Source organism: Pezoporus flaviventris, unplaced genomic scaffold (assembly GCF_033815535.1).
Source record: "Pezoporus flaviventris isolate CSIRO_AGI_PZ_B2104156 unplaced genomic scaffold, CSIRO_AGI_Pfla_v1 ptg000071l, whole genome shotgun sequence".
NCBI lineage: Eukaryota > Metazoa > Chordata > Aves > Psittaciformes > Psittacidae > Pezoporus > Pezoporus flaviventris.
In genome coordinates this window covers 1,540,327-1,560,745 of record NW_026892619.1, presented here as the reverse complement: position 1 = coordinate 1,560,745, position 20,419 = coordinate 1,540,327, and the positions used below count along the sequence as shown (strand labels likewise).

Sequence of the window (20,419 nt, the reverse complement as noted above, 5' to 3'; positions counted from 1 at the left end):
CAAAAGAAAATAATGCAACCCAATTACTTAGTTCCAAGAGGCCCACTGTGAGCCTGAAAAGCAATTCTGTATTAAATTTGTTCCCAATAATAGAATAAAAGCTATTTTATTAGTACAGAAGAGGCTATCTATTTTAGTGTACCATGAACTTTATATAAACTCTGCTTATAAAACATGCTTGGTAGGCAAAACATGTCACCTACTCCACAGCAGCAAGTCAATCACGGCAGTGAACAAAGAGCGTCTTTATTTCACCAGACCCAAAAGGTTTCTGGGCAAGTTGTTGGACTCACGTTGATCTGCTGCCTAAGCAGAGAGCAACTCAATCGGTCTGTTTGTACAAGTGGAGCAATCTCCTGATGTTCCCAAGGACTAACAAAGAATTGCAGTATTTTAAAAACCATTCTGATCCTTAGTCCTTGTTTCTGCACCTTCCCGGTGGCTCAAAATACCATTTCTGGAATTTTCCAAAGCACCAGCTGAAACCAATCTTGTCTATAATGTAGAGCAGATTACTTCTAGCCTGGTATTGTGTCCTAAGGAGTAAAAAGACAATTCACTGACCACACATAGAGCCCACTACCTCAGCTTGCCATCCTTAAGCACAGAAGAAACCCTTTTGATCAAACTAAGTATTACGTGATCATTCCAAGGATACTTTGGAAACTTTGCAACAAAAAACAATTTTTAGGATTATTTTAAAAATCCCATGAGGCTCAAAAAGCCTCAGATTGAGGTAGCAGCAGGACTGGATGAACCTCAAGAAGGATAAAGACAGTGAAGCCAGTTCAACACACAATTACTGTGCATACCTGAGCCATTCTTCCCACATTATCTCTGAAGATCAAGTCAACACTCTCAAAGCTGAGCAGAAGTACCTGTCCAGGAGAACCTGGGGACCATAAGTACGTGCAAATCACTTGTGAATGTCTTTGGTCCTTTCTAATCCACCATGAGGCAAAGCCTTCCTCTTCAGAGTACTGAACAGATGCAACTTCCAAAAACTCAAACTCCAGTCGCAGCTAATCACAACAATATAGGACTTTTTATGGCCTTTTTTATTTCCAGTACTGATTCTGGTTTGTAGTCATGTACTTCATTGTGGGGGGGGGGGGGGGGGGGGAAGAAACAACGAAAAACACTAGAGACAAAACAAAAGCTCTTCCAAGGCTTCAAGTATTTTTAAGCTACACAATGCACTCATTGTTTGAGCCATCCCAGCATCACACCACACTTACCAAGATTCCCAATACATTGTGTATTAAGGCTGTGAAGCTAAAGAAAGGAGTGTTAGCCTCAGCGTGATCGGAAAGGCTGGTTAAATACATGTCTGCTGCAGAGAGGAGAGCTCCCAACAGCGGATACCGCAACTCTAAGCACAAGAGAGAGTGAGGAAAATGACAAGAGCTATTTAGTACTGGTGGTATAAAAGGAAACACCCTCTGCATTCCAGCCTCATCCCTAATTTATGTATGTAGAGAGGGGGAAGGGAACGCAAAGATACTTTCAAGTTACCATGACCGGTTTTACTATTGACTTCATTTCCCTTCATTCACTTTCAAGAGTGATTCTTTGCATTCATTCCGCTTCTCAGAAGTGACCAGGCAACAAAACTAAAGGCAGCTGGGATAAAGCATTCCTACTGTTCAATTTACTTCTCAAGAGTCATTCCAGGAGTCCTTTAAATACATCTCTACTAGGAGAGGCCATTAAAAAATTTATTAATCCCTCAGAAGTATGGAGACAGGATGAAAACTATGTAACAGCAGTAAGGAAAGGGGTTACCTTGTGGCAAAAATCCCCACTCCTGTGCCCTGCAGCACTGCAGGAGCCAGCTGGTTACTTGTTCCCTTCCCAAGTACCAGTCCTGCAATCCTGCTGCACACAAAGAGCGCACAAAGCTCCCTGCTCACCAGGGAGGGGAGTGGAATTTGTATGAGGGCCAGCTAAGCTTCACACTGCCACTGGCCCTGCCAGGGGGAGAGCACAAACACGCCGGAGCCCAAGCCGTGGTTCAAGCAGCAGACAGTAATTCAGCTGGTTTCGTTGGCCTGGGCAAGTCTGGGAAACCTGCACTCAGGGAGAAGGATTTCCAGAGAGTTCGCGAGCATCCATGTTCGTTCCGAGCGCTGCAGCCTTGTGATGCTGGAAGAAGCATGCTATGGTCGTGAACTCAGCACCTTCCCCACGGGTTCTGGGAGCACTCTGGTCCTGTTTGGTAAAGGTGTATTTAAGTGTTGGGACTCTCCCAGTCTTATTTACATATGTATCTATGTGTAACATACACAGGCAAGATACCAGTCTCCAAACAGTGAATACATGTAGCACTTCACATCTTATATTCCCTGCAGCAGTTACTCACCCTAAGTAAATTAACCAAATATACGCCTTCTCAAGCAGTCCTAACCCACCCCCACCCCCCATATTTCCCATCTATTTCTTGGATGTTCCTATATTTCCATTTTCTCTTTTTTTGCCTCTTTGTTCTCCCCTTCTCTCTCCAACTTTGCCAGTCCTAGAGGAAAAAAGTCATGTTCCGAGCAGGCAAGCCCTAGGTACAACTGGGAGTTAAACTTTGGGTTTGACAGCCTGAGTGATTTACTCATTGCTATTATTGTTACACATCTTATTTTTAACTTTCTATTCAGCTCCCTAAAATAAAGGTTGGACCCATCTCTTGACCAAGCTTTACCCTGTAGCTTCCCAAGTCACATTCACATGACCAGTGCCTACCTTGAAGTTTTGCATCAGTTTGCTGCGTGCTGAGAGGTAAGCAGAGCTCTCTGCCCTTCTTCCACAGCAGAGTGTGGCTCAGGCAGTATCCTTAAGTTTACCACATCCTCCTGATATTACTCTTCATGCTGCCAAATCTACATACAGGCAATGGCAGCAAGAACCCTTATCACCAGCCTTGAGAAGTAGGAGCTTGAATTAAGTCACATTTTTAATGGAAGCAGGAACAATAAAAGCTAAGGGAAGGAAGCAGCACTGCAAGAACTGTGTCATAGGCTGTATGCATCTTAAGATGGCTTAGAATTTACAGATGCATTTATAACATGTTCTTAGATAGCCTAGAGATAATGCAACTTAAGTCATACGGTCAAAATAATGTGGTTCTGTGAATTTATACAACCAACCATTTTTGTTAAACCTCAGGACTTAGTAAAAAAAAAAAAAAAAAAAAAAAAACAGCAAACTTCCATTCCCTCCCACTGAAATAATACAGTGATACCTTAATCTTGTTGCCATTGGCTTTAGGTAAGGCTAGTAATTCTCCTAAAGAGCTTTACTAGGCTCAATGCTCAAAGAATACAACTCCAAATCCATCTGCCCTATGCAACAGAAGCTGCTCCTGGCTGAAAAGCAGCAGTGAGAAGATGGCATTAGAACTGCAGAGAACAGAACTGAAACAGAACTGACTCTCAAAACTCTTTACAAGTTGTAATAGTAACAAATGCAGATGAAGTCTAATAGTAAAGCAGGGAACAGGATCACCATCTACCACAATACAGTACCTCCTGCCTGGAAAAGCAGCTCCTTACACAGTCAGAAGTGATCATGAATGTGATATTAAAGCAACTTCCTCATTTAAACACAACTCACAGACTGGAATATTGAACACAAAGTGCACTTTTTAGGTTGTACAGGTAGCAGCATACTAAACAGTTTAATTCTTGTGTTTGGTAAACAATCACTGTGCCTCTCTGGGCAACTGCTGTTTGTTGTAAGCTTCAACATCCCCATTCAGGTCAAGTTTCCACCAGCAAATTCATATCCCTAGCTGCCCCCATGGTCCATTTTTGGACCATGGCAAGAGGCCAACGAACAAGTGTGCTAAAACAACAGCCACTTTCAGAAGCAGCAGAAGTTACTACAGGGAACACTGTACTCACCACCTTCGACCAGCACCTCAAACTCTACTGAATGATCCCTAAAACACTTCACTTATATGGAGCAGTTTGTTTTTTTCCTAAGCTAACAGAGTTTATTAAGACTGAACTGAGGGTATTATAAAAGCAGTCTGCTGTGGGGGCAATACAAGCAACATGCTGAGGAGCAACCCCATCTCCAGACAGCAGAGCTGTACTTGCAGAAGGCTACAGAGCCCACAACTGAAATGCCAGTTAACTGCATCTCTGTCTCCATGTGCAGTCACCTCTGTCTCTATGTGCAGTCTCCACAAGCTTACACTTACAGCAGCTCCCTAAACAAGGTCAGCATTTGGCACTGCTAGAACAGAAAGGAAACTGAATTAAACCTCAGACCGCTGGCTTCCTGCCTCCATCTATAGTAGGAAATTCAAAGTCTTCAGCACACAGACTCAAAGACACCTGTGGTGGCATAGAGAAAAGCAGAGACAACAAAACAGGAGCAGGTCAAAGCACTTTGAAAACAGATGTGACCTGCACTAACCTGAACTGATTGGTCCCAACTTCCTACCACTTAAAGTGACATTAGATTGCTTTAAAGTTTCATCTTTGTGACAGGAGTTAAAGCGGTCGCATTAAAAATTAGTGTGAGCTTTGGGAAAGAACTTTTATACCTTAAATTGACTTAAAACTGTGCTCCATCGTGGGACTGGTGAGACAATACCTGTACCACAATTACTATAACCACTAAATTACTATACCTCTCTGTAGAGGTTTTATTTCTCCTCGCCAAACCTGGCGCCACATCCTAAAACCCCTTTTATGCAAACTTTATTGTAAAGCTACAGAAGAAACCAACCTGTAGAGCTGAAAACAATCCTGAACAGCTGCCTTGAAACCATTCCATCTGAGAAGAGAATTAAACAGATTCAGGTTTTTAACCCCAAATTAGTTATGAATGAAGTGCTTCAAGAATTACAGTGAAAAATCCTCTCATATTAATCTCATACCAGCAGCAGGTAGAAGAATGTTCTCGCTATATAAACAAAAGCAAAGCTGTTTGCTTTCTGGATAGAAATCATTAACCCTCATCACCCTGATTAATTACTTGCTATTTTTAAACCTGCAGACATTCCTGCAGCTCCTTCCAGAACACAGGCATGGGAAACCAACAGGCCCATTCCCTTCTTCCACTGTATGACAGAGAACAAATCGACCACAGCAGTATCTTTAGTTCATGACAAGCTGCAAACCAACACCATTCCCAGTACCTTGTCCTGCCCCTAAGCTGGACACCGTCTAGTGGGAGAACAGGTCAGGGAGTCTAACCATATTCAGAGAAGAAGGACATTAAATGTTGCATCTGGACTGATATAAATACAACAAAAAGCTCCTGCTGACCTGGCTGCCAACACCGAGGCAGTGTGTGTGTAACTGGGAAGGCTAACTCGGCACCAGCATTAGTGATGTAAGGAACATCACACACTGAGAATAGCAGGATATTAGCTGGAGCCCTTATGGCTGCAGTCCCCTGGGAGCTGCCCTCACCTACGCATTACTAGAACCTCTGAGGGTATATTTTACACACAGACCTAAGCTCGTGTATCCTATGATCCTTCTCACCCTGGAATTGAGAGGGGCATGTGTATGAAGCTTCTTATAGCCCTCCACAGCTCTGTTAGACTACTACTATCCAAATAATACTTTGCATATTACTGCAAAGTGCAAACATCATTTGTTCAAGACAGAGCAATTTTTCAACTCAACACAAGCTACATCAGCCTGAAAATTCTTCAAACTCAATAACAAAGCATTATTTAATACCTAATAAGAATTCCCTTGAGTCTCTACAAGCATCCTCTGCCTTGAAACCGCAAACAGCATTGTTCTGGCTTTTACAATACCCTGTGAAAAGCAACTGAACCTCAAGGTGGTCTGAAGCACCACCCGGATAGTCTTTATTCAAATAGTTTACAGTCTTTCCAAGAGGCCCCCAAGTTCTAGTATGGAAGCAAACCCAATTAAGAAAGCAACAACTAAGACAATTGCCCTCCTTAGCTCTTCACACAAGTTTACAGTTCTTCCCCTGAAGAATACCCTAAAAAGAGTCAAACATATTATGATGTTACTATTGTATTAGTACTGCAATCCTGTTTAGAACGAGGAATGCATGTGTGTACACACACAGGGAATGTTTTACTAGGGAGAAAAAGCAAATGATGAGCATTTAGTTTCAATCTCTTAATACACATACTGCCCCAAACTCAAGTGTTCCTTAAAATATGACAGGAAGTGCCTATTTGCTTTTCCTATTCACACTAATTCAGGTCTATTGTTGGCTGAAACAAAGGTCTTTCAACCTGCATCACCCGTTCCCAGGACATTTGACACCAGTTTATTAATATCATAAACATAAGAGGCAGAAGTGGCAGAAATCCAGACCCACTCCTGGTACCTGTCCTAAATAACCTTAGAAAGGCGGGTGAATAATCTCACAGGTTGTAGAACTACAACACTTATTCACAAGGAGGAACAAGCAGTTAGAGGTCACAGCTTCTCCTTGAGCCTGTTCTTTGCAGCCACTGCAAAAATCAAACACAAAAATACCGTCTAAAATAATATATAATCATCATGTTAAAATCTGTCCACAACATTTCCTCCCTCCAACCATCAGAACTGCTTTGGCTCTTGAACAAAATGGAATCATCAGCAAATCCAACACTTGCGCATTTTCCAATACCAGCCAGCTGTACAATAGGGAAGCTACTGGGGCTCAGTTTTCTGAACATCACAAAACGCAGCTGCTGAGAGCTCCAACCTGTAAAGCTTCAGTCTGTTTTCAGGTGAGGAAAGGAGAAGAGCAGCCTTCCTACTGAGAAGGTGTCACACGGGTTTGCAACAATCCCCCTTCAATCAGTGTGCACTCCTCCTCACTCAAGGTTAGGATTATAACATTAGAACCCCAGACTGGGAACAGTTGTTTCCACCCCCTGGATAACAGAACTGTCAAGGACTGTGCACCCCTGAATTTAACTGCTATCTAACACTCCATCAGAAAGGATGTTTTTGATCTGAAATATAAACAAGAACAGCAGCAGTATCAAGTAAACAAAGTACCTAAGCAACACCAATGTTTAAGAACCTAAATGCATTTTAACTATTAACTTACTCATTCTGAAAGCATCATCTACTAAATAAAATCCATCTGACGCTTAGATACCTGGCCTAGGTATGCTTGTGCCCTGCTCTTGTCACAGCACTCATCAGTTACACTTAACCTGGAAGAATTAACTGTCCCTGTTCAGATGCAAGCAAAGAAGCCCCAAACCTTTGGCTTCAATCGCATGCCACAGAACTCTGGCAGCCAAGGCAGTTTCTAACATGAGCCACACAAGTTGTACTCTCATTACTGCAGCACTGTTCAGCCTGCAAACCCTACACTCATTTATGACAGAACTTCCAGGACAAAGATGACAAAAAGGTTCAGTTACGTTTGTATGGTGGAGAATTTAGTCATGGAGTTACTCGCCATTTCTGTCCTTCTGTCTGTAAAATCACATACAGGTCCTACGTATCTCATTATAGGGAGCAAAACTAACTATAGCAGGAACTAACTTCATGCCTACAATTACTTTATATAAGATCCCTTTAGGTGCCTGAATGTTCTATCACTCTCAAAACTGAGGGACTTGCTGAGCAACGTAAGAGTCAAGACAAAAAGGTTTATAAATAACAGATCTGATTATTTCTGCTCTAACACAGCATTTGTCTGGCTTTAGTCCTCTGGTACACAACTTGTTCCAACGTATTTTCTGCCTGCAGAGCTTTACTTTACAACATAGCATTAATGAAGTTACAACAAACTGTTCCTGCGTAGCCAATTTCCAAGAAACTAACATCTCAATTTTAGCACTGCCGAGGCAAAAAACCCAGGTTTACTGACTTTCCAGAATTAACTTTATGCTGGACCAGAGGAATGAAACCTCCTCCATTCAGAGGAGAAGAGTGCCGCTGTTCTCCACCTCTCTGAGAACGTTCCTGCTGACCTGCACGTGAAGGACATCCCACTAACCGTATGCAGAGGGAAGACTGAGGAGACCACAACTGTCTCAAGCCTGGAAAACCTGTATTCTTAGGGTTCAGTCACAGCTCTACACACTCAGCAGGCTCCTTCAGGACTTACATACAATGCTTACAGAAGTGCTCAAAACACTCCCAAGACATGCTATGACAAGTTATACACAGCATGAGGCTTCCCAAAATGCGCCAGAAGAACCGGACTGAGGTCGATTCAAGCTTTATTCCTTCTCACTGTGAGGAACACGGCAGCAATGTTATCTATTTTCCAGAAACCAGGCTCATTACCCTTGGTAGCAGGAGTGTTTTGCTGTATTGCCTCTTTTATTCATACTTCCATTTTCCTCAGGAGCTGTTCTCAATATGACCAGGAGCAATGACAAAGAATGTTCAGGGAGGGGGGAAAGAATCTCACGAAGCTCAGAAATACCATCCAGACCTTAAAAAAAGGAAGTGTCAGCAGTTACGCTGTTCTTCCACTAAGTTGTATCCAGTTAATAGCATGAAGTCACTGCCTCGTATGGGTATCAGGAGTAATTTCCATTCAAGACCAGAGCGCAATCCCCACACAGGAATTTCAGGTGCTCCTTCAAAAGTGACTTTAGACATTATGAAAGAAGTCATTCAAGGCTGTGGGTAGCTCAGATCTCAGGTATATGCTTCTGAGACTCTAGAATCTCCACAGATGAAGGTTTTGTAGCACACATCCAACAGGACTAATAGTTGTAATTGAAAGATGTGCATTGAGAGACTATACTAAAAAGCTCCCAAGGTCCTGTCAGCCCGTCCTCTGCGATGCCATCCCCATTCCACTGTGACAGATGAGAAACACATTTGCTCGATAAGCAGGGGCTGAGCAGGACACAGAAGTGTCTCTGCCACTCAGCACGGGTTCCACAAGTACCAGAGTTATTCTCATGCACTTTGAGTCCCTGTAAAAGGGGCTTTGTTAAAAAACACTTCCAAGCAGCAGGCCTAGCAGAAATCAGCCCTGTGACCCAGGCAGAACATGGATGGATTCACTCATCTCTCCTAATGCACAGGACGTTTGCAAGCTTCTCCTCAAGACAACAAATTACCTTACTCAAGATAGTTTACACCAATTATAGCTGCACAGATCTACACTGAAGTTGACCTTGTGTTACTTGTTCAAGAGGGTGTTTCACCTACATAGCACCTGAAAAACCTGCACTACCAAATTAGCTCTCCATTCACATAAGCAAACATCCAATTGGCAAAAACTTTAAAAGGATGCTTTAATTTGGATGTCTGTTCAATCATTTCTGGTTGTATTTACCTGAACTACTACCTAAAGTCATTAACTAATGGCTGTTATTTAAAAAACACACACTTCAATACTAAAAGGAAAACACCTGCTGCTGCTTGTATCCGTTTGTTTGTATTAGTGCTTTCCCTATGCTCAAGCCAGGTAATATATGAGTCCTTGAAACCAATTCCAATCAGCAGCTACTTCTCAAATGCTGCTGACAGGCCCCCCCCCCCCCCCCGAAACAGTCCACATCCACCACAGTATCTACCCCCCAGCACACACTAACAATACCAGCTCAACAGTCCCCTCAGCAGACCTTACTTTAGATGTTTTCAGAGGCTTGTTTGTGTTCCCAAGTAGTACAGAGCTATTTATGGAAAAATCTCTGCTGGAATCACAGCCAGGATTTCAATAGGCTGCAGAGCACAGAAAAGCCAGCGGTTGGTTTTCTGTTTGCAAATAACAATATATTTGGAAATAACATACTGTGCCATTGTTTTGCATGTACATAACAGAAGCCTTCAGGCAGTGCCTTTCTTGTCACTGAGAATGCTGCAGTCTCAGAGCACTGGAATATCTTGATTTTCTCTTTTGCTGAAGCCATTCTAATACATACACTGCAGGTGGAAAATTAACAGCAGTATTTTAGCAGAGTATAACTGCTTGGCAATGCCTTTCAGAAGCAGCTACTGGAATTCTGTGACTTGGTGATATAAAAACAGCTCCTAGAAGCCATATGGCTGCTTCAGACTTCTTACGCAGTCTTTGACCAAAGCTTCTATTTCAGGTGCGAAAGCTAAGGCCAAAGATTTCCAAGGCTTTTAAACTTCATGTGTAGAATGCAAGAGACCATTGTAGCTCAGACAACAGGTAAAGTGCCTCCTTCTAAGGGAAATGAAAGCAAAAATCATTCTTACCTACACTAAGAGAAGGGGGAGGCAAGGAAGGAGGGAGGCAGGCACATTCACCCCATGGGCTTCAGGCAGCCTGCTGGAAAGCACGGTGCCTGTGAAGGTCACAAGTACAACTGAAGTTTCCAGCAGAGATGAATGCACAGTCCTAAGTGACTGCTGAATAGAAATTTCTGATCTCTTCACTCTCCATGGGTATTCACTCCTTTAGCAATTCATTTTAATACTTAATGTGCTTCTCACTGGCACTTGGAACCTGAAAAAAGAGTCTTCTTTTTTGTTAACTCACTTGGCAAGTACTTCCCTGCGTTTCTGTTTTGGCCCAAGCATGCAGGCCTCAGCTTCTTAAAACACACTTTTATTAAGCAGAGGCCAATACTAGTTTCTGGCCTGGACTTTCAGAGATCCTTAACACTCGTTTCTAGACACAAAATATGCAATCTACAGATCTTGACAACTTTAAGGCAGACTCTTTATAACACATCTTAGAAGTATATATATACAGAGAGAGAGTCTACTAATATGAGCAAAACACCTACCCTGATTTTTAAGTTAGTTACTTTTTCTACTTATAGATTAGGAACTTTTCTTTGGATTTTGGAAGAGTTGTACAACAAAAACAGAAGCAAACAAAATGGAGACTGTTTTGTATTAGTGTCCTGCAAGGATCTTAAAGGTCCTTGCAGTAACTTTTAGAAGTTTCAGAACTCTGTTTTGCAGAAAAATCACGTTTGTGTCCAGACAGGGAAAACAAAGCATGGGGGGATTAAAATGACCACTGACCTTCCAGATGGAACAACGCAGGGTGATTACTTTGCATTATCTCCATTTCTACTCTTCCTTTTTGTCCACACAGATAATGAAGTTTAAATCTAAACTTAAAACTTGGTAACAAGTTCAAGACCAATAACAGCTCTCTGAGAAACTTGAGCCTCAGTCAAAAGCCTGGTTAGAAAGCACACAAATGGGAAGGTGCCAAACAACTTCCAGTTGAACACTGCATAATTATAGAACTTCTGGAAAAAGAACTCAACATAGACATAAACAAGCTCACAAGACCAAAGAGGCTCTGTGGCTGCTCCACCACCTTCTCTTGACTTCTTCCAAAGGACAGCAAACAGTAAGAAGCAAAGACTGAGCCAGAAACGCTCCTTCATAGGATGCAATCACTTGGGTCATGGCAGCTTTCCTAACACCACACATGCTTAGTAACCCTTGTGCAGGCACAGAGCCCCAGAACACAGAGGTGACCTAGTGGCACAGTTGTAGATGACAACTTAGAACATACTTCCTTGGTTTTCAGAAACAGCAGAAAGATGAGAATGCTGCAGAAACAAGTGGATGTCTGTTATTCCTAAGGTTCTGGTACAAGCTTGTTCAGGTCAAATCAAGGAGAAAAATCCACAGGCTCCAGGGAGCCAACAACCTGATGTGCAGAATCTCTGAGTGTTCTGTTTTGTTTAAATGTTCTTCCTGCTGCACTTCCCTCAGAGGCATCCAAATATTGTCACAGACAAAACTGCTGGGTTAAGCACAGCATGTGTTCTGCTCCAGTAACACAACTGGTACATTACCAGCCCCCACCACTTTCAGTAGTGGGTTATCACTTCCAGAAGAGTCTGGAGCAAGAGGAAAGATCCTGGGCAGTTCTTGAAAACAAAAAAGAAATACAGATTCAGAAGGTAAAACTGGAGCTGTGATACGAACAGACTGAGAAAAGGCAGAAGCATACACAGAAAGGTCTAACAGGTTTGTCAAAAAGCCACTATTGCCAGTTCCACATCCTGCAAAATAGCTTATGAATGTTTCACTATTACCTCTCTAAAGCAGTGCCATTCTCACGCTGCCAGACAATGGAATGAAAACGGCTGTGGGCTTCAACTTCAATCGCTGTTTGTTCATATTGATCTTTTAGAAGAGATGTCCTCAAACACGAATCTCATTTCGCTCGAAGTGCAGTTTTCCATATGAAACCCTGCACAAGGATCTATCTGCTATAGGCACAAAAAGACTAAGGAATAGGCTGAGCCAAGTTTTCCGCAGCACCAGTTTCACATGTTGCCTTAAAACCATCACTGTATCTCCAAGAGAAGCAACCATCCATTCACCCCTCACATCCCTTGTCCCATCCCTGCAGCACCACTACCTACTGCACAAGCATGTTACAGTTTGACTGATCACAATGGGGAAGCTAACTCGGGACACAATTAAACTGAAAGCAAATAATCCAAGACATTTTTCATCCAGGACAGTCTCCCAAAGTGATCACTAAGCTAAGGGAATCTGGGTCAGCTCAAAGCCAAGGCTCAGGGAAGGACCATATCTCTTGCAGAAGCAGCAGCAGTTACCTGAAGTGACAATGAACCTACAGGCAAGACAGGAGGCAATGTGAATTTTACTTCCTCTTTCCATACCAAGGCCACACTCCAGAACAAGCTGAACAGGAGGATTATTAAAAGACAATCCAAGGCTTTATTTTTTAATGATCTCCACCATTTGTATGAATTAATCCTTACACAATGCACCAAGAACATGACCTAACAAGTTACTTTGTTCTGTAATTCCATTGGAAAAAAGTCCAGTAACTCTTACACAAGTGTGTTGAAGAACCATTATATATTTATGAGCGTTGAAGCTCAAGTTTCAGTTCAGTGTGTTGGTCTGTCTGCTGGCCAAATTGACTTTGAAATTTGAAGTTATATGAAACACGTCCTTCACACTCCATTTATGAGCACCACACACACACACAGGGCAGAATTTCCGTGCATCATCTTCCAACAGGAGAAAGATCAGCTGACATGACTACTTTTAAGAATCAAACAATGGTCCCTGGAATACTTTTTCTATTCATTATGGTAAAAGAAAACAGCTCCTAGCGTTTGACAGACAAGAATGTATTAGAAATTACTCTAAAGTTTAAATAAGCAGCTATAGTTTGAAGTCTCAGTTACCTCAACTGCTCCTGAATATATGCAATTATCTGTTCTCAAGGTCTCAAACCCCGAGTGCCAACTGTGTGTGCTTGGAGACTGCATTATTCTCAGAGCATTAATGTAAGAACTACAATTGAAAATGCAAAGAGAAACATTTCCACACAAAATGCATTCTATAGACCCAGGAAATCAATCTCTCTTATAACACAACTCGTTTAAAACCCTCTTTTCCTGACCCTAAAATTGTAATTCTTCCAAAATTAGACTCAAGCGTAACTGCCCAAGGGGTTTAACATGGGGCCTGCACAGGCTGGTTTTAATGGTGCTGCCACTTGTGGGTTGCTCAGAGGAAAATACATTTTTATAAAGACTGGCTGACCAAATTAATATTTTCTCCTCCAGTGCCCAACAAAAGCACAATAAGTTAGGATGCAGAAGCTCACAGCCCCTCCTCGTTCTGTAACTCACAGGCATGCACAGAGGCCTCAATTATTTTCAGTACTATTACAGAATCATAGAATCCCAAACCAGTTTGCGTTGGAAGGGACCTTAAAGCTTCTCCAGCTCCAACCCCTGCCACAGGCAGGGACCCCCTCCACTGGAGCAGCTTGCTCCAAGCCCCTGTGTCCAACCTGGCCTTGAGCACTGCCAGGGATGGGGCAGCCACAGCTTCTCTGGGCACCCTGTGCCAGCGCCTCAGCACCCTCACAGGGAAGAGCTTCTGCCTGAGCTCATCTCAGTCTCCCCTCTGGCAGGTTAAAGCCATTCCCCTTGCCCTGTCCCTACAGGCCCTCGTCCAAAGCCCCTCTCCAGGTTTCTTGCACTTGTTTTTTTTATCAATTTGCACTAGTAGTACACGATGCCTCGTTGGCCAGCATCTTAATGTAGGGCAAATGTAACACCCCAAAACCTTCCACTCGCAGAAAAGAAGACCACCCATTGTGTAACACTACCTGCTGCCCAGAGCAGTGTCCTCAAGCAGGACACCGGGGAGCCAGAAAGCGAGCAGGAGTGTAAAGGAAGCCCTGCTATATAATAAAATCATTACCAAGTGCACACACACACAAAGCATCAATACTTTGCCTCTGAACACAAGACACCTTTTTAGGCTTCCCTCATTTTCACAAAGGCTCATGTAACAGCATTAAAGAATGACAACATCCTTTCTATTTCCAGCTCGCTTACATACTAACCTTACAAAAGCAGCATTTAGCTAGTACATGCTGTAAGAGCATAACTGAGCCATAAAGCAATATAACAAAGCTGTAATTCCATCTATTCCACTCAAGTTTAAAACCTAGAGGACTGACCAGCTGTAGTTATTTTGACTATAAGAACTACTGCTGCGTCTTGAAAGAGATTATTCTGAATTGGTTTGGATCAAGTAGCATGCTTCCTGTATTTCTCTCCTTTTATCCTCATAGGAACACAGTAACTGTCGTCTCTATTCACATTCACAAGTGCCAACCTATACCAAGACTTTGCATTTATTTCAGTTATTCTCATTTCAATCATTTGAGAAGGTAAACTTCAGTTCCACATGAACCCTGAACTCTGACTTACTCCACAATGCTCCATGCTAAAGGTATTATAGACATAGTTATGGTACTGCATGTTATAAAGCACTGAAAATATGGAAAATACCCTTCAGGCAGTTAGAAAAGCATCTCATACTAATGCAGTGGCTTTGGGAACATGGTGTGTCCTAAAGAGGAAAGAACAAATAGTAGCCTTAACTTGGTACCATCAGTGATTGAGGTATATACAAGAGGCATAGTACATTGCAGATTTAACCAGCTGTACAATTAAACAGCTCTACAGCAAGGCAGGCATGATTCTACAGCATTTAAATGCAAGACAATACATTAGTTTAGGTGAAGACAAAACCCCAAACAAGGGATCCGTTTTTCAAATCATATTAAGAGTGATAAAACACAGTAAGAGCAGATTACCATTTGTCAGATTCTCTTTTAAGTGCTTTACAGTAAAGCAATCAGTCAGTAATCCAGCTCCCATTTAAGCGGTATACTTTTCTACAACTGCTCCCAAGAAACTAAACTCTGCTGGTAGTAGCACAGCTCTCACTAACAGAGCTAGCAGCAATGCTAAACAAACGTCATTTCCGCATAGTTCCCCTGTAGACACCGAAGAAAGAAAACCTATTCTGAGTATTAGTTTTGCTGCAAAACACACGTCGGTAGGATTATTTACACCAGTGCTAAATGCCATAGGATGCGCTCCTGCACACGTGTACACGCCATCCCATTTCAGAAGCATCTGGAACTGCCACACTGCACAGCATTTTGACAACTGCCTTAGACCTACCTAAACTCATGCTACCAGATGAGGGAGTTCTGCATCCCCCACCTGCCCCCAGGCCCATGTTTTCATCACCCCTTCTTTACACATCCACACAGCCTGAATGAAGTTCAGGGATCTGATGTGACCACAACATAACCCAGCAGAAATCTCCAGGTCCATCTGCTTTCAGCAGCAGCACAGACTTGGACCAGCTTCAGTCTTTACATCCAAAAGATGATGACCAGTGATGCAGGACCTCTGTGCACCATGCCAAAGCTTCCACTATTTTATTTGGCCAGTACTGTAATTCAGTCTCTTAAGGTTACAGTACCAGTACTGGATATATTCTGTTGCTGGGCTCCAGAGTGCACATGTTCCAAGTATATACCTTGAAGAGCAAAGGCTTGAAGTCCTTTTCACCATTTGTAACAGCAGGGTCTTGTGTTGACTGTATGTAAAGTCCTATAAGGAGACCAGCCACCCTTCAGAGTTCCTAGTGTTCCTCTGAGCTGCCTGATCACCTCCCCACAATGCTGGCACAAGCGCACCCAGAGCACTGAGAACCAGATCAGGGTTCAATTCGGCTGAAAACTAATCCTGTCACAACCACAATTTTCAGTATTTTTCAGCTGGATCAGCTTCCTCAACAACTTGATTGTGCAGCTACATGAGCACTTGTGCCAGCAAAGTGCAAAGGAGTGCCTCTTTAAGCAGAAATGCTGCCAAACATGTAGCCATGGCCTAAATAGGCGAGTCAGAAGAGAACAGAAAGGGGGGGGGAAGGCAGACAGTACAGCTAGCAACACCCAGCTCTTAACTCTTACTTCAGCACTGCCTCCACTAGGAGTTTTATTCTTCATTTTAGTTCTTCCAAAGCATCCTATGAAGCTACAGCTACCCAAGAAGCCCATCTGTAGGGTAGGTAGGCCCAAACCTGAATGGTTTAGTTAGCACCTTTAAAATTAAAAGCTATGAAGTTTCACAATGCTGACAGAGAGCTGTGATCACCAGCACTGGCACTGCGAGCCAAGCTGCACTCCTTTGTACTGCTGGAGTCTGATGGTTTGATCACTGGAGCCACCGTATTGACAACACAGAACACTCACTCCTTTTTCCAACTCATTTTTAATTTAAGCCAGAAAGATTCCAAGAACAGCAAAGCATTAGAGAAGTAAGAGAACAACACCGGTCAGCATGACTGACAAGCTGAAGTGCCCAGCTAGCAAACCCATGTCAAGAGTGAGCACTGAATAACTTCAGGGAGCTCAACAGCCACTTACTATTTAGCTGTTTGCTAAATGCTCTTTGTTGTGGGGGACTCTGCACTTTAGCTGAACACTTTAGTCAATCCACAGCAGCAGTTCCTGCAACACAGCAGCCTATTTCTCTCTCTCTTGATACAGTCAGTCATTCTGCAAACAGCTGAAGACAGAAGAGCTGAAATACAGAAGCAGACTTAGGAATACAGAATAGGGCCACAACCTTCTGGCTTTTTACTTACCTACAGCATATTTTAAACTACTCCTTATAACCAAACCCATTACTAGTCCTTGCTCCTTCTAACTGATGTTACCTTATGAGAACATAACCACAGCCTTCCAAACCCCAAATTAAGCTCCCTCCCACAACTATACCTCAGACTTTCTTCAGCATTATGACTGCAACCTCTCACACCTTTGCTACATTTCTCTGTTAATTTTTGCTGCCCTCCTACTCCATCAATTCCCATTAAAAAACCACCCATCAGTGACTTCCATACCACCACCATTTCTCTTCTGTGACTCTTGCCCACAAACACAGCTTGGTAGAAGCCCTTCTTCCCAAATGATGCCAGTAACATCCCTCCAACTACAAGGCACAGGCCCCTACTCGTCAGTTGCTGTAAGCCTACAGAACCAGATGTGCCTCTAGGAACAACAGACTGGTAGGACAGAGCTAAGCAGCCTTCTGAAGCAGACTCAGCAGCTCGAATCCCCTACTACAGATACGTGTTACTTGACAAAGAGAAAGCTTTCTGGTAAGGCAAGAGATGGCGATCTCCAGATCATGGTAAGCTGCTTTTTACAGCAGTCCCCATTCCTGGCTTCAGTTTTCCTTACTCTGAGATAACTATTTTTGTGCACTGAAGACAAACTCCCATCACTGAAGCAACAACAGTTCCCATAGCTGCTCTGCAGCTCTGGAGTCTGCCAAAAATAAACACAAAACTACACTCAGAAGATATAACATACCCAGAATCAAATAGAGAAAGCATTCCTGAGTGAGGGAGAAGTCAGATCTTGTTTGTGTTTCTGACCACACACAAAAGAGGGGGCTGGGGAAAAAAAAACAAGAGACTTCATCTCTTCATCATGCACACAAAAAGAACCAGACTACAGCAATGTTTTGAGTATGAAACAACTCGTAGGTTATTAATTCAGAGACCATTTGGACATGAAATGGTTAAACAACTTGTCAAACTCAGGGTTAAAGCTTAGGACTCAAGTTCCTAGCACCCCTCCTCAGACCCAGACTATCAGACTTTTACGTATCTTTGGATTATACTTGAAAGAACGTTTAGACAGAAGCTTGACTCTTTTCCTTTTGCCAAGTAATTAAACAAATTTGACTTTATTTGTTCTGAAGTACAACCTCATTCCACTAAGCAAGTGTCTAGTTTTCAGAGACAGTTTAAACTCACAAGTCTTAGCTGTTTCTGACTGGAGCTGCCATTATGCCACATCTTGGAGAACACAAGAGCAGAAGAGGAAAAAAACAAGTCCCAAACCAACAACTACATTGTAGGAATAGGCTCCAGCAAGGTAAATATAAAATTAAGGGAGAAAAATACCCTTTCCCTTATGCACTGGGCCATTAAATCACAAAAAGGCAAACTCTGGCCATCAGTTCAAATGAAGGACCCTAAGCTAACCCTAACAGCATTTCCATACTTAACTTTGTGATCCAATAGGGCCAGGCCACAGTTTACAACCAAGGATAAATTCCATACATACCAGGAGAAGAGAGGCTAGTTCTCTGCCCCTCACACATCCATATTCCTCAAGTTAGAGGAGCTTTGCCACAGCAGAACCACACAGGCAGGTCCCCAGTACAAACCCTCTGCCATCACCTTTCCTCAAGCTTTAGTTACAGCTTTCCCCCTTCTTTTGCTTTCACCCTCACTAGATCTAACAGAAAGCATCACATCTATTACAGAGTACTTACAAAGCCAGAAAATTAAGAACCGTATATATCAGAGTTCATGTTTCAGCCATCAAAGCCACCAAGTATTGACTTTGCAATAGACAATCATTCTAGCCTAAGGATCTAAAGAACTACAGGTTACACATATGTGCAGGTTCCACCATCCCATCTGACCTCAGGTGCTCTGGGAGCTGTGTACTGATGTTTGTAGCAGGCTTTTTAGTGTTGCTGCCACTATCACTGTATTAAAAACACTACCCTCCATTGGTCTGGTTTATAGGCAACTGGAGAGGCCACTGGGTTTGCATTCTATGGAGTAATACAATGAAACAGATAGTTTTCTTGGTTAACACTTTATTAGGTTAGTTGAGGCCAGCTTTCCAGTGTCAACACCACATTAAGAGCAGGAAGAAAACAGAAGGCAAAACCTCCTGTTTCTTTCAGGTTTGTTTTGTTCCCTTTGTTACTAGTGAAGTTTCAGCTTTCCACAACAAAAGTTACTTTAAGTTTGAGCTCTAATGCCATTAAAAACCCCAGTGATCCACAGCCTGGGTGCTACAGCACACACGTGGCACTGTCCTCAGTCTCAGACGTGATGCGGGTCTGTACTCATTAGCTGCAGACCACAGCGGTTAATTAAAGTTTCAGACAGCCAGATTTTCTTTAGCTTTCACCATGGTGCCTGCCACAAGAAAGAAGACACAAGGGCAGGGAGGCAAAAAGGTCCTCAGACTCCACTGAGAGCCACCTCCACTCATCCTCAGGTGTTCTGAAGGAGGACCAGAAGCACACAGAGCTGCTGCTCCAGTTTTTGCAGGAATCACACAAGGCTGTTTCATTCAAGTGAAGCTTGAAGCTAGAAATACAGCTAATAAAAAGGAAAAATGCAACCAGCTTGATATACTATTAACCTGTCCAAGAGTATCACAGGGAGGCACTACAAAGCATAACAAGAACTCAAAGGATTGCATGGAAGCTGCACTTGCACTCTGATTAGACAGTTGGCTTTCAACCGTTTCCAGCATGGATTGTGAGAGCTGAATACACAGGAAGAGAATTGCAGCTCAACAAATTCATTACAACCACGTGTAACACCAGCCTCGGGACCTCTCTCCAGGATCCAGGCACCAAAATTTCACCGTGCGTTGCATTACATCAAAGGGTCCGCATGTTAAGACTCATCCCAAGTCTGCTATATCTGACAATGGAATTAAACTCCTCTTTGCTCGCTGGGCCACAAAAATCAGAAGGTGCTTCCTCCATAAAACCAAAATTGGACATTCTTAAGAATTCTGGAAGCATCCTGACTGCCTGAACAGAGGCTGGTCAGCTCACTGGCAGTGAAAGCTCCCCTGAACTCCAGCACTGCACAGGACAGTGCTAACCTGTCAGGAAGCATGAGGCTGGCAAGTCATCTCCTGCCGCACCAAGTACAATACTAAGGAAGTTAAGGACCGAGTATTTCCTGACTCCTGCATTTCCAGATCCCTGTAAAAGCTACTTTTACTCTCCATAGAGAAGCTCATAGCTATTACATACTTGTCAGTGTGTCTATTTTAATGAAGAATTATTTGCACACACCAGCCAGATGACCACGACTTCCTCAGTATTTGTTCTAATTAGGGATTTGGTTTGGTACGCAATGAAAGGTCACAGAAGTTAAAGTCTGCCATGGATATAAAAATTATACTGCACTTCAGAGTAGTTTTGAGCTCAAGCTTTAAAAGAGACTTCCTGAAGAACTGAAAATTCAACTTAAAGAATTGCTACAGCTTTCCTGTTTCCAAAAGGCAGCTTATATACAACAGGAGTCTGTGAAAGTGCATCATTTGCCACATGCTGCAGCTACTAAATAAAACCAAGTCACTTGTGTTT

At 42.8% G+C, this 20,419-nt stretch overlaps 1 protein-coding gene across 4 annotated transcripts in view; it reads right to left on the bottom strand.

Annotated features, from left to right (window-relative positions):
- Positions 1 to 20,419, bottom strand: part of PPP2R2A (protein phosphatase 2 regulatory subunit Balpha) — a 44,406-nt gene that overhangs the window by 15,951 nt on the left and 8,036 nt on the right. The window lies entirely within an intron of this gene.